The following is a 16,048-nucleotide window of genomic DNA, read 5'->3' as shown; positions in this document are numbered from 1 at the left end:
TGAATGTTCTCCTCACACCCTCCTCGCCTCCTGGTCCTCTCAGCCAGCGTTTGGGAACTGAGATTCAAATGCTGCTTCCCGCCTTAGGATTTTTGGCGGGGGCAGGGCTGCTATTCAGTGTGAGAATTAAGTTCAGGTGGTCAGGGGCAGGGCCGCCTCTCTGGCTCAGTTCCCTCTGGGGGTTTATGCACAGACCTTCCACAATGTATCCAGGCTCCCGCCCGTTTGGGGAGCCCCTGTCTGCAGCAGCCTCTCAGCTTCTATCTCCTGGGGGGGCCCGAGCCAAAAAATATGGAACGCTTCAAGAATTTGCGTGTCATTCTTTGCACAGGGGCCATGCTAATCTTCTCTGTATCGTTCCAATTTTAGTATATGTGCTGCCGAAGTGAGCACTTCTAGACCTTCTTGATGAAAAAGTCAGAGGTCAATGGAAAATTTGATCTTTAAATACAAGACTCAAGAGAGGCATAAAAAGGTGAACAGGAAACACAACAAAAATACCTTGTTATTCAAGAAGGGCAAATTATTTGCATCCATATGTGGGAGAATGATAATTATTTATCTTGAGAATGGTATATTTATTATGACATTTAAAAGGGATATACAGAGACAGGTGTGGATATAAATTAACAGATGTGATGACAAAAAATCTAATTAAGGTTTGCAAAGGGATTGTAATGAGAGAAGAGGAAGGAGGAGGAAGAAAACGATAAATTACATCACTTGAAGAGGCACAAAAAACATTATAGTAGAGGGAAAGAAGGGAAGGAGATGAGTATTGTTTGAGGTTTAGTCTCATCGGATTTGGTTCAATGTGGAAATAACATACTCTGTTACATATAGAAATATAACTTCCCCTACAGGCAGTAGTTGGGGAAAGAGGAAAGAAAAGAGGGGGTAGTTAGAAGGGAGGGAAAAAGTAGTAAGGGAAAAGAGAAAGGAAAGGGACAGGGGCTGATAGAAGGGAAGGGAAATTGAGGAAGGTGGTGGTCAAAAGCAAACCTCTTTTGAGGAAGTGAAGTGAGAAATAAAAGCATAAATGGAGGGAATAGGGTAGAGAGAAAGACACAGATAGTAATCATAACTGTGAATGTGAATGGGATGAACTCTCCAATAAAATGGAGGCAGATAGCAGAATGGATTAAAAACCTTTATTCTACAATAAGTTGTTTACAAGAAATACATTTGAAACAAGGGGATACCCACAGGGTAAAGGTAAAAGCTGGAGTATATTATGCTTCAGCTGAAGTGCTTCAGCTGAAGTACTTCAGTTTCAGACAAAGCAAAGGCAAAAATAGATCTAATCAAAAAAGATAAGGAAGGAAACTATATCTTGCTAAAAGGCACCACAGACAATAAAATATCATTACTAAACATATATATATATATACCCAGTGGTATAGCATCCAAATTCTTAAAGGAAAAGTTAAGGGAATAACAGGAAGAAATACACAGCAAAACTATACCAGTGGGGGACCTCAACCTCCTCCTCTCTGAACTTGATAAATACAACCTCAAAATAAACAAGAAAGAAGTAAGGAGGTGGATAGAATTTTAGAAAAGCTAGATATGATATATCTTTGGAGAAATTTGAATGAGGATAGAAAGGAATATACCTTTTTCTCAGTGGTATATGATGCATACACTAAAATTGGCCATGTACTAGGGCATAAAAACATCACAATCCAGTGCAGAAAGACAGAAATAGTCAAGTAATAATTTTCAGATCATGATGCAATAAAATTATATGTAGTAAAGATATGGAAAGATAAGTTAAAAATTAATTGAAAGCTAAATAATCTAATCCTAAAGAATGAGTGGATCAAACAACAAATCATAGAAATAATCAATAACTTCATTCAAGAGAATGACAATGATGAGACAAGATACCAAAACTTATGGGACACAACAAAAGCAGTTCTTAGGGGAAGTTTTATATCTCTGAATGCTAACATGAATGAAATAGAGAAAGAGGAGATCAATAAATTGGGCATGCAACCAAAAATGCGAGAAAAAGAACAAATTGAAAATTCCCAATTAAATACCCAATTAGAAATACTGAAAACCAAAGGAGGGATTAGTAAAACTGAAATTAAGTAAACTATTAGACTAATAAATAAAATTAAGAGCTGATTTTATGAAAAAAACAATAAATTGGATAAACCTTTGGTTAAATTGATTTTAAAAAGGAAAGAAGAAAACCAAATTACTAGAATCAAAAATGAAAAGAGTGAATTCACAACCAAGGAAGTGGGAAATTTAAGCAATAATTAGGAATTATTTTGTCAAATTGTATGCCCATAAATTTGATAATCTTAGTGAAATGGATGAATCTTTATAAAAATATAAGTTTCCAAGATTAGCAGAAGTGGAAGTAAAATACTTAAGTAACCTCATCTCAGAAAAAGAAATTGAACAAGGCATCAATGAACTCTCTAAGAAGAAATCACCAGGACCAGATGAATTTATAAGCAAATTCTATCAAACATTCAACCAACGGTTAATTCCAATATTTTATAGACTATGTGCAAAAATTGTCTAAGAAGGAGTCCTACCAAATTCTTTTTATGATACAAATATGGGGCTGATACCTAAACTGGGAAGAACCAAAACTGAGGAAGAAAATTATTGATCAGTTTCCCTAATGAATAGAGATGCAAAAAATTTAAATAAATTATTAGCAAATGGCTATCACAACTTATCATGAGAATAATACAATTTGATCAGGTAGCATTTATACTAGGAATGCAGGACTGGTTCAATATTGGGAAACTATCAGCATAATTGCTCATATCAACAACAAAACTAACAGAAATTATATGATTTTCTCATTAGAGGCAGGAAAAAGCTTTTGACAAAATAGAACACCCATTCCTATTAAAAACACTGAGAAGTTTAGGAATAAATGGAGATTTCCTTAAAATAAGTAGCATCTACTTAAAACCACCAGCAAACATTATATGTAATGGCGATAAGCTAGATAAATTTCCAATAAGAACAAGGGTGAAGGGCGGAGCCAAGATGGCAGAGTAGAAACACACAAATACGCTAGCTCCGAACCCATAGCCCATGCAATATCCATAGTAAAGAGCCGCCAATAAATTCGGGAGCAGGAGAAGCCACATAATAATGGAGTGGATAAGATTTCTATTCCAGAGGGACCTGCAAACCTCTTGCAAAAGGTCTGTTGCACTGCGGACGCGGAGCCCAGTCCAGCCCTGCACCTGCCCCAGCACTGAGAGGAACAGATCTGAGCGGACTTCAGGGACGGGATCTCCAGTGGCCACGCGGGTCCCTCCACCCACAGGTGACGGGGGTTGGTGAGAAGGTCTCTTTGGTGGGTCGAGAGGGGAGTGGGGTGCCCCCATACTCAGGCCCCCTCGGAAGGCAACAGTGGAGGCGGCAGCAGACCGGGGCTCCCCAAGCAGGCAGGAGCCCGGATTCTTTGTTGAAGGTCTCTGCATAAACCCCCTGAGGGAACTGAGCCCGTGAGGTGGCCCTGCCCCCACCTGAGCACCTGAACTTAATCTCACACTGAATAGCAGCCCTGCCCCCGACCAAAGAACTGAGGCTGGGAAGCAGCATTTGATTCTCAGACCCCAAGCGCGGGCTGGGAGGATCCGGAGGCAAGGTGGGTGTAAGAAGAATATTCAGAGCTCAAGTCACTGGCTGGGAAAATGCCCAGAAAAGGGAAAAAAACCAAGACTATTGAGGGTTACTTTCTTGGTGAGCAGGTTTCTCCTCCCCTCCCTTCTGATGAGGAAGAGCGGTGCTCACCATCAGGGGAAGACATGGAAGTCAGTGCTTCTACATCCCAGCCCACTCAATGGGATCAGTTCTGGGAAAAGGTCTTAAAGAGCCCAAACAATTTTCAAAATCATGATAGAGAGGTGGAGGAAAAACTGGGAAGAGAATTGAGTGACATGCAAGCAAAGTATGAACAACAAATCAGCACCCTGCTAAAGGAGACCCAAAAAAATGCTGAAGAAAATAACACCCTGAAAAATAGGCTAACTCAATTGGCAAAAGAGGTTCAAGAAGCCAATGAGGAGAAGAATGCTTTCAAAAGCAGAATTAGCCAAATGGAAAAGGAGATTCAAAAGCTCACTGAAGAAAATAGTTATTTCAAAATTAGAATGGAACAGATGGAGGCTAATGACTTTATGAGAAACCAAGAAATCACAAAACAAAACCAAAAGAATGAAAAAATGGAAGATCATGTGAAATATCTCATTGGAAAAACAACTGACCTGGAAAATAGATCCAGGAGAGGCAATTTAAAAATTATGGGCCTACCTGAAAGCCATGATCAAAAAAAGAGCCTAGACATCATCTTTCATGAAATTATCAAGGAAAACTGCCCTGATATTCTAGAACCAGAAGGCAAAATAAATACTGAAAGAATCCACCGATCACCACCTGAAAAATATCTAAAAAGAGAAACTCCTAGGAATATTGTGGGCAAATTCCAGAATTCCCAGGTCAAGGAGAAAATATTGCAAGCAACTAGAAAGAAACAAGTCAAGTATTGTGGAAATACAATCAGGATAACACAAGATCTAGCAGCTTCTACATTAAGGGATTGCAGGGCATGGAATAGGATATTCCAGAAGTCAAAAGAACTAGGACTAAAACCAAGAATCACCTACCCAGCAAAACTGAGTATAATACTTCAGGGGAAAAATTGGTCTTTCAATGAAATAGAGGACTTTCAAGCATTCTTGATGAAAAGACCAGAGCTGAAAAGAAAATTTGACCTTCAAACACAAGAATGAAGAAGAGCATGAAAAGGTAAACAGTAAAGAGAAGTCATAAGGGACTTACTAAAGTTGAACTGTTTACATCCCTACATGGAAAGACAATATTAGTAACTCTTGAAACTATTCAGTATCTGGGTACTTGGTGGGATTACACACACACACATGCACACGCACACACTCATAGAGACAGAGTGCACAGAGTGAATTGAATAGGATAGGATCATATCTTAAAAAAAATGAAATCAAACAGTGAGAGAGAAATATATTGGGAGGAGAAAGGGAGAAATGGAATGGGGCAAATTATCTCTCATAAAAGAGGCAAGCAAAAGATTTTTTTTAGTTTGGGGAAAAAGAGGGGAGGTGAGAGAAAAACATGAAGCTTACTCATCACATTCCACTAAAGGAAGGAATAAAATGCACACTCATTTTGGTATGAAAACCTATCTTACAATACAGGAAGGTGGGGGACAAGGGGATAAACAGGGTGGGGGGGATGATGGAAAGGAGAGCATGGGGAGGAGGGTACAATTTGAGGTCGACACTCACAGGGAGGGACAGGATCAAAAGAGAGAATAGAAGTAATTGGAAGCAGAATAGGATGGAGGGAAATATAGTTAATCTTATATAACACGACTATTATGGAAGTCATTTGCAAAACTACACAGATTTGGCCGATATTGAATTGCTTGCCTTCCAAAGGGAGGGGGAGGGGAGGGGAGGGAGGGAGGAAAAGAAGTTGCAACTCAAAGTTTTAGGAGTAACTGTCAAGTACTGTTCTTGCCGCTAGGAAATAAGAAATATAGGTAAAGGGGTATAGAAAGTTATTTGGCCCAACAGGACAGAGGAGAGGATGGAGACAAGGTCAGAGAGGAATGATGGAGAAGAGAGCGGAGTGGAGATGGGGGCAATTAGAATGCTTGGTGTTTTGGGGTGGGGGGAGGGGACAAGGGGGGGAGAAAATTTGGAGCCCAAAAATTCCATGAAAATGAATGTTAAAAGTAAAAAAAAAAAAAAAAAAAGAACAAGGGTGAAACAAGGATGTCCATTATTACCACTGATATTTAATATGGTGCTAGAAATCTTAGCTTTAGCAATAAGAGAAGAAAAAGAAATTGAAGGAATTAGAATAGGCAAAGAAGAAATGAATTTATCACTCTTTACAGATGATAAGATGATATAATTAGAGGATGCTAGACAATCAAATAAAAAACTACCTGAAATAATAAACAACTTTAGCAACGTTGCAGGGTACAAAATAAACCCATATAAATCATCTGCATTTCTATATATTACTAACAAAGCTCAATAGCAAGAGATAAAGTTGCTGTACACATTATAAAATATTTGGGAGTCTATCTGGCAAACAAACAAAGGGACTATATGAATGCAATTTTAAATTACTTTCCACACAAATAAAGTCAGATCTAAAAAAATTGGAAGAAACATCAATTGCTTATGGGTAGGCCAAGCTAATACAATAAAAATGACATTTCTACTTAAATTAATTTACTTATTCAGTGCCATACCAATGAAGCTACCAAAATATTTTATAGAGCTGGAAAAATAATATCAAAATTCATCTGGAAGAGCAAAAGGTCCAGAATATCAAGGAAAGTAATGAAAAGAAATGCTAGGGAAGGTGGTCAAGCCAAACCAGATCTTAAATTGTATTATAAAGCAGTTATCATTAAAATATACTTGGTACTGACTAAGTAATAGAGGGTAGATAAGTGTAATAGGCTAGGCACACAAGACCAATCTACTGTTTGATAAACCTAAGGACTCCAGCTTCTGGGGTAAGAACTCACTTTGTGACAAAAACTGCCAGGAAAACTGGAAGTAGTGTGGCAGAAACTGGGCATAGATCAGCATCTAACACCATATACCAGAATAAAGTCCAAATGGATACATGACCTAAGTATAGAGGCTGATACTATAAACAAATTATGGGAGCAAGGAATAGTTTATTTGTGAGATTTATGGAGAATGGAAGAATTTGTGATCAAACAACGGAAAGAGAACATTGTGAAATGAAAGATGGATTCAAGGAAACTCATTTGTGAACCTAGGATTACAACTCCCTCTCTCTCTCTCTCTCTCCCTCCCTCCCTCCCTCCCTCTCTCTCTCTCTCTCTGTCTGTCTGTCCCCCCTCCATCCTATTTACAAAATCATCAAATACTAGTGTTGGAAGGACCCTCTGTGATCATCTCATCCAAAACTCTTTTTTAAGAGGAAGAAACTGAGGATTAGAGAGTGAAACTCACTTTTGCAAGATAACACTATGAATCAATGATGAATGTCTATTCCTGTGCATTGTCCTTTAGACATATTGCCATGAACTTGATCAGGATCCTATCAGGTAGACTTCATAAGGAAAGTTATGACCTGAGTTTGAGCCCATTCATGTTACTTAGTAGAAGAGGGGTCTTGGGTGAGTTCTTTCTCTTCTTTGAGATAGTAATATATACATTACCTCCCTCATCAGGCTATTGATAGGGAAGAGAACTGTAAACCTCAAAGCATAATAGAATTGTTTCTCTTATTATTATCATCATTATTGCTACACTATACTATTTACACATGTGTAGGAGTGTACTTGAGGAGGAATGGGTGTGGATATAGAAAGTATGTGTGCGTGCAAAGGTTTATGGTTTAGTGGGCATAAGTACATATAAAAAATACATATATACTCCAGTGTGTTGTAGGAGTTATTGGGTGTGGATGGATATAAAGATCATGTGCGTGTGTGTTTTATATGGGGCCTGGGTGTGTGTATATAAAATGCATGTGTGTCTGCATGTGGATGTATAGTATGTATAAAACTGATTTTCCAAGAAATAGGTCTTGGATGTCCCACTGGTCCTATTGTGTTCTCTCTTCCTCTTACCCCCCCCCCCTTTCTCCCTCTATTCTTTTTTTTCTTATTTTACTTGTAAAGAGGCTGCTTCTAATTTTCTCACAAACTGAATGCTGATGGGGTTTTAAATGGATAAGAAAAAATATTGAAATTTTTCAGTAATAGTACTGTTATTCTTTTCTCATTTGGAAAATTTGGTTCAGTTCTGGAGTACCGTGAGGTACATTTTAGACATGGAGTAGAACTACTTCTATCTTCCCTTTCTGCACTTATATACATGTTTAATGGAAGGTACAGCCCTTGTTAGACTTCTAGGTGGCACAGTGGATAGAGACTGGACATGGAATCAAGAAGACTCATCTTTTTGAATTCAAATCCTTCCTCAGACCCTTATTAGCTGTGTGATCCTGGGTATGCCCCTTAATCCTGTTTATCTCAGTTTCTCATCTGTAAAATGAGGTGGAGAAGGAAATGGCAAACCACTCTAGGAACTTTGCCAGGAAAACCCCACTTCTGACATATATGTATGACCTTGGATAAGTCACTTATACTCTTAGTGCTCTCTAAACAACTCTCTAGTTGCAAGTTGAAAAGAAGTTGCTGACCTGAATTTGTAGAGAGAGTTTACTCATCCAGAGAGTATGTTGTACCAGTAAGGCCACACTTTCAGACTTTATGCCTAATTATTATAGGCTCACTCATTTAATGTCTGAAGAGACCTCTAAAGTGATCTAGTCAAACCCACTCATCTTCAGAATAAGAAAGCTGAAGGCCAAGGTTTGCTGATTTGCCCAAGTGATAATAAATAGCCAAATAGTAGAAGTGGGATTGAAATGGAAAGATTCTTTAACTACAAATACAGCATTTTTTCTACTCTTGTTCCCTGCTTCTAGAGAAGTATATTAGCAGCAAAAACTTCCAACATCTAAAATCCAGGCAAATCCCTCATCTCCTCTCAAGTCCTCAGGGCTGGAAGATTGTTATTCTGACTACTAGTTTGTTATTTCATCTTCAGAAGTGGAAATTAAACATCCTAAGACCCCTCTGCAACTTGTCAGTAGCTAAACAGTGTCAGAAGAGGAGGAATTTCTCGGCCACTAATTTTATCTTCTTGACAAGCTGACATCTGTTGCTTGGAGCGCAATGAATTTGGCTCAGGACCCAGACAATTCATGTAACTCACAGCTTAATTATCTTCTAAAGGATGCCAGGTGGAGATCTCACAAATTTGTCTTCATTTATGAACAATGAAGGTTCTTCAATCCTTCTCTCTTGGCTTCACAGTACTCTAGCAGGAGAAAAATAATAGAAGGCCCCTCAGTGTCACAAAGTTTGTGATGCTGGGGAATGACCAGCAGGCCATTAATTTTTTGCCTTCACCTCCACTTCCAGCTCACTCTCTGACTTTCTTTACCATTACAATGACTTTATTTCCACACTAGCCAAGTGGCCCTCTGGGAACCATTCTACCCCATTACAAACTCAATACCTTAGTCATTGCCTGTAATTACCATGTCATGAAAGGTCCAGTCACATTGCTCACTCTCTACTTCTGGTTCAGTCTCAGGACCATTTCACTTTATGATGGCTTCTACTTCCATCCTTCCACCTCTATCATCTCCCTTTTATACTTTGTCTTCCTCCATTAGAGATTAGAATATAAGTTCTTTGAAAAGGGGTGGAGCCAAGATGGCAGAGTAAGAGCACAGACTTTCTAGAGCAATTCCCCCAAGCTCAGCCAAATACCTGCAAAACTTACTCAAAACACATTCTGGAGCTGCGGAACTCAAAGTATGACTGAGTCAAACAAATATCCAGCCCAAGACAGCCTGGAAGATTGCTGAACTGGGAGCAGAGTGCAGTCTAGTGTGGGCCACACTAACACAAGAGGGGACCTGAGCAGGCCTTGGGGGGACTGAATCTTGGGCACTCATGGTGGTTTCCAGACTTCATGACCCCAAAATGCTGAGGACAAACTGAAAGGTCAGTGGAAAAAAAACCTGTGGGATATGTGTGAGAGAGTAGTCCCAGGGTGGCAGAGGAGTGAGGAGGCAGAGAAACCCACAGCAACCACAGCAGCCGCAGAGACAGCTGCAACCACTGTTTCTAGAACTCTAGGACCACAGATTGTAGGGGGATTTAACAGCTAATAGGACACCCTCTCCACCCTCACTGGAAGCAGACAACCACCTTGATAAAAACTCAGAAGTCAAGTAAATGGCTGGAGAAAAGAGCAAAAACTGGAAAAGAAGCAGACTATAAAATCTTACTTTGGTGACAAGGAAGACCAAAACATTCAAACAGAAGACAACAAAGTCAAAGCTCCTCCATCTTCCAAGAAAAATATGAATTGGTCTCAGGCCATGAAAGAGCTGTAAAAGGATTTTGAAAACCAAGTAAAAGAAGTAGAGCAAAAATTGAGAAGAGAAATGAGTGATGCAAGAAAATCATGAAGAAGACGTCAACTGCTTGCTAAAGGAGACCCCCAAAAATACTGAAGAAAATAACACTTTAACAAACAGACTAAGCCAAATGGCAAAAGAAATCCAAAAAGCCAGTGAGGACAAGAATGCTCTAAAAAGCAGAACTGGCCAGATGGAAAATGAGGTCCAAAAGCTCAACAAAAAAAATAATTCCTTAAAGATTAGAATGGAACAGATGGAGGCTAATGACTTTACAAAAAAATCAAAAAACTTATAAGACAAAACTAAAGGAATGAAAAAATAGCAGACAAATTGCATGCTAAAATGATTTTTGACATTCATTGTTAAAGCTTTGAGTTTCATATTCTCTCCTTTTCTCCTCACCCACCCTCATTGAGAAAATAAGCAATTCAATATAGGTCATACGTGTAACAATAACAAAGTACTTCCATAGTAGTCATGTTGTAAAAGACTAACCACATTTATCTCTGTTCTATTTGGCCCTTCATTTATTCCATTCTCTCCCTTGACCTATCCCTTGTATTATCTTCCCTCTCCTATCCCCTTCCCCCTTGCTTTCCTGCAGGGTGAAATAGATTTCCATATCCATATCTTTAAGCCAAATGCCATGAAAGTGAGTCTCCTTTCATTTACCCCCTCTTCCCCTCCATTGTAAAAGCTCTTTCTTCCCTCTTTTATGTGAGATGATTTGCTACATTCTACCTTTCCCTTTCTCTTATTCCTAGTACATTAAAATAAACAGTAGATTTTATTTTTTTAGGTATTCTCCCTTCATATTTGGCTAACCCTGTGCCCTCTATCTATTTGTGTGTATGTATATATATGTATACACACATACATATATGCACACATATATACATATATACACATATACCTATGCACATACACATATATGATATACACATACATACATACCCATACACACCTGCATATATATATTCCCTCTAACTACCCTAATACTGAAAAAGATCTCATGAACTGCAAATAACATCTTTCCATGCAGGAATGTAAACAGTTCAACTATAATGAGTTCCTTAAGGCTTCTCTTTCCTGTTTACCTTTTCAAGTTTCTCTTGATTCTTGTATTTGAAAGTCAAATATTCTATTCAGCTCTGGTCTTTTCACCAAGAATGTTTGGAAGTCCTCTATTTCATTGAAATTCCATTTTTCTCCTGAAGTATTATACTCAGTTTTTCTGGGTAGGTGGTTCATGGTTTTAATCCTAGCTCCTTTGACCTCTGTAATATCATATTCCAAGCCCTTCCATTCCTTAGTGTAGAAGAAGTTAAATCCTGTATTATCCTTATTGTATTTCCACAATACTTGACTTGTTTCTTTTAGGCTGCTTGTAATATTTTCTCCTTGACCTGGGAACTCTGGAATTTGCCTACAATATTCCTAGGAGTTTTCCTTTTGGGATCTCTTTCAGAAAGTGACTGGTGCATTCTTTCTATTTCTATTTAACCCTCCGCTTCTATAATATCAGGGCAGTTTTCCTTGGTAATTTCTTGAAAGATCACGTCTAGGCTCTTTTTTTTTGACCATGGTTTTCAGGCAGACCAATAATTTTTAAATTGTCTCTTCTGGATCTATTTTCCAGGTCAGTTATTTTTCCAATGAGATATTTCACATTGTCTTTTATTTTTTCATTCTTTTGGTTTTGTTTTGTATTTTTTTTTGTTTCTCATAAAATCATTAGCTTCCATCTGCTTCATTCTAATTTTTAAAGACCTATTTTCTTCAGTGAACTTTTGAACCTCCTTTTCCATGTGGCCAATTCTGCTTTTTAAAACATTCTTCTCCTCATTGGCTTTTTGGACCTCTTTTATCATTTCAGTTGGCGTATTCTTTTTTTTTTTTTTAATTTTTTTATTTTTTTAATGTTTAACAATCACTGCCATACAATTGCGATTTTATCCCTCCCCACCCACCCCCCACTACCTCCCTCCCTCCCCACGACTGCATACAATTCTGTATAGATTCTACATATACTTTCCTATTGAGTATATTTTCACTATAGTCATGCTATGTAGTCAGACTAAGATAAATGAAAGAATCCGTATAACAACTCAGAACATGATACACAAACAGATACACATACACAAACATGATCTGCTACATTATGTGAGTGACTTCCATATTTCTCTCTCTGAGTGTGGAAGGCATTTTGCCTTGAGGTCCACCATTGGGATTTTTTTTTTTTTCAGAAGTTCTTGTGTTATTACAAAAATCTAAGTCTACCAGAAAAAACTCTCACACACTGTGGTTGTTGCTGTGCATAAAGTTCTCCTGGTTCTGCTCCTTTCACTCAGCATCAGGTCATATAAGTCCTTCCAGGCCTCTCTGAAGTCTTCTTGTTCATCATTTCTTATGGCACAATAGTACTCCATTACATTCATATACCATAATTTATTCAGCCATTCCCCAATTGATGGACATCCCCTTGACTTCCAGTTTTTGGCAACTACATAGAGTGCTGCTATAAATATTTTTGTACATGTGGGACCCTTTCCCATTTTTATGATCTCTTGGGGATATAGTCCTAGTAGCGATATTGCTGGGTCAAAGGGTATGCACATTTTTGTAGCCCTTTGGGCATAGTTCCAAATTGCTCTCCAGAATGGTTGGATGCGCTCACAGCTCCACCAACAATGAATTAGTGTTCCAACTCTCCCACATCCTCTCCAGCATTTATCATTTTCTTGTTCTGTCATGTTTGCCAATCTTATAGGTGTGATGTGGTACCTCAGAGTTGTTTTGATTTGCATCTCTCTAACCAATAGTGATTTAGAGCATTTTTTCATATGATTATAGATAGCTTTAATTTCTTCCTCTGAAAATTGCCTGTTCATATCCTTTGACCTGGCGTATTCTTAAAGGTATTATTTTCTCCTGCACTCCTTTGGGTCTCCTTTAGCAAGCTGTTGACTTGCTTTACATGATTTTCTTGAATCTTTCTCATCCCAATTTTTCCTCCATCTCTCTTACTTGATTTTCAGCATCCTTTTTGATCTCTTCCATGGCCTGAGACTATTGCTTATATTTTTTGGAGGTTTTGGATGTAGAAGCCTTGACTTTGATGCTTTCCTCTGATGGTATACTTTTTTCCCTCTCGTCTGAAAGAATGGAAGAAAATACCTTTTCACCAAGAAAGTAACCTTCTGTAGTCTTATTTTCCCCCCTTTTTGGGCATTTTTTCAACCAGTTACTTGACTTTTGAGTCCTTTGTCAAGTGGGGAGTAAACTCTAGGGACATGTAAGTTCTCAGTTCCTCCAAGATGGCAGAATCAAGGGAGAGGAGTTTATTCCTCTCCTTGTCTGCACTCTGGTCTGTGAGCAATCACAGACACTCCTTTCTGCCCTGGATTTGCTAGTATAATTCCCTCTCCAGAGCCTCTACCAGGTACACCAAGTCAGTGCTCCTTCTCACCCCAGGACTGCAGGTCATGTCTGAGACCCAGATCATCTGCCCTATTCCCCCAGGGTCTTTAGGCCAAGGGATCCAAACTGGATGCTGCTGCTGCAGTGGCTGCCACAACTCTGAGGCCAGGCCTGGGGCTGGATATGCTTCCCTCTCATCCAAGTGAAAGAGCTTTCTTACTGACTTTTGAAGTTGTCTTTTGTGTATGTGGTTTGAGAAATCTGGAAACCACAGTGGCTTCGCATGATTCCATATCCTGAAGCCTGCCCTAGTCCTATCCCTACTGTGCTATGCAGCCACATCTGGGCTATGCTCTGCTCTGAGTCTGGAGCAATAGACCTTTCCTGTCAGCCTTTGAGGCTGTCTTGGACTGAAAATCTCTTTCACTCTGTCGTTTTGTGGCTTCTGCTGCTCTAGAATTTGTTTAGAGTCATCTTACAGGTATTTTAAGGAATATTGGGAGTGACCTAGAGAAGTTCTGTTCTTCTTCTCCACCATCTTGTCTCCGCCCCCCCCCCCCCCCTGTTTTCTTATTTTTGCATCTTCATCACTTAATACAGTACCTGGCATATAGCACACACTTGATAAATTTTTATCATCTCTGATTCTGTGTCTGTCTCTCTCCATCCATCATATCCACCCATTCATCTATCCATCCATCCATCCATCTAATCTCTCTCATCTATCTATTCATCTATGTTCCCCCCCTCTCACCTACTCACATCCACACACTAACTTCCACCCTACATTTTCCCTGCTATTAAATTTAACCTTCTCACTGAGTTCCATAGCACCATCTGTCACTGGTGCCTATATATTAATACTTGCAATAAGAATTCATATTGTGGCTCTTCCCTTGAGCTGTCCTAAGTAATCATTTGAAATGTGGCACTCTTCTGATCCAGAGAATCCCACAAAATCATGCAAATCAAGGGGTTCAAATCTCCAGAACCACTTAAAGAACACCCTTGAAACAGTCCAAGCTATCAAGGGCATGCATATCTAAAAAGCTACCAAGTATTTGAAAGATGTCACACTGAAGAAACAATGTGTTTCCTTCCATTGATATAGTGGTGGAGTTGCAGGTATTCTCAGGCTGAGCAATGAGGTTGGACACAGGGTTTTTGCCCAAAAAGAGTGCTGCTGCATATGCTTAAAAATGCAGAGCGTAATGCAGAACTGAAGGGTTTGGATGTGGATTCTCTTGTCATTGAGCATATCCAGGTTAACAAGGCTCCCAAAATTTAATGACATACTTGCAGGGCTCATGATTGAATCAACCCGTAAATGCGTTCTCCTTGCCATATTGAGATGACACTTACTGAAAAGGAGGTTGCTCAAAAGAAAAAGATATCCCAGAAGAAACTAAAGAAATCAAAGCTTATGGCCTGGGAGTAAATATGACATTAAAGTACAAATGAAAGTGAAATGAAAACACTGGTTGCAGTAAAAAAAAAATATTATGAACTGCATCATCAGCAGCTATGCTTCATCTGTTCTAACAACTCCCTTTCCTATTAGTGTCTGTATCAACTATGCTGAATGTGCTATGTATATCCCAGGACCAAAAAGGGTGAGTAAGTTATATTATAGTATGTGACTACTGGCAAAGTACTAGGTTCCTCCTTTTACAGTAGCTTGACAAACTGGAGTTGTTGCAAGCAAGAATGACTAGAATGATGAAAAATTAGATCTTATGCTATAAAAGGATCAAATAGAAGAACTGGAATTATTCAGTCAAGAGAAGATAATGACCTTTAAATATTCAAAACTTACCTTGTTCATCCCAGATCACAGAACTAGGAGCAATTATAGTTTCTGAGAGGTAAATATCAACTCACAGCTTTCTTACTACCCATTTTCTTACTAGCCACTACCAACAGTGGATACTCCCTTAATTGAGGTCTTTAAGCAAATGGTGGAATATCACTTCTCAGTTTGTCACTGACAGTTTTCTTCTATTAGAAGGTAAATTCCCTGAGGTCAAGGATTGTTGCATTTTTTCCCTTTGCATAGCTCACACCTAGCATTTCCTTTTGCATAGGAGATATGAAAATTTTTGAGGTGAAATAAATGAATTGCCTTTTTAGGGATGTGACTAAATGAACCTTCAGAGGCTTTAAACTTCTAAGATTTGGAGATTCTGTGATATTTACTATGTAGGTAACTTGACTTTTCAATTCAACTCAATTCAACAAGCAAGATAGTGCTCAGAAGCCAAGGATCTATAGGAAAATATGACCAAAACCCAAAACAAAACAAAGCAGTATTAATAGAACCTAATGTGGATGGAGTGCTGCATTTGGAGTCAAAAGGACTTGTGTTTGAATTCTGTCTCAGACACTCACCAGTTAGGTGAGCCTGGAGAAGTCACTTCGCTTCTCCCTGGCTCAGTTTTCTGTTCTGTAAAACGGGGATAATGATGGTATCTATGTTTAGGATTACTGTGAGCATCAAGTAAAAAAAAGAAAAACAACCAATATAAAGCACTTTACAAAACTTGAAGTCCCATGTAAATGTTGGCTGTTGTTATATGGAGACAGTGTGATGCATTGGAAAGAACAT

General features: G+C 38.8%; 1 non-coding gene across 1 annotated transcript; it reads right to left on the bottom strand.

Moving 5' to 3' along the window:
- Nucleotides 1-285: 285 nt before the first annotated feature.
- On the bottom strand, nucleotides 286-393 carry LOC140521942 (U6 spliceosomal RNA). The gene has a single exon (XR_011973202.1). It is a non-coding gene; the product is annotated as a U6 spliceosomal RNA (small nuclear RNA).
- Between the last annotated feature and the right edge of the window lie 15,655 nt (nucleotides 394-16,048).

This window comes from Notamacropus eugenii, chromosome 1, assembly GCF_028372415.1.
Source record: "Notamacropus eugenii isolate mMacEug1 chromosome 1, mMacEug1.pri_v2, whole genome shotgun sequence".
Lineage (NCBI taxonomy): Eukaryota > Metazoa > Chordata > Mammalia > Diprotodontia > Macropodidae > Notamacropus > Notamacropus eugenii.
The sequence above is the reverse complement of the archived record's forward strand: the minus strand, read 5'-3'. Positions and strand labels throughout refer to the sequence as shown.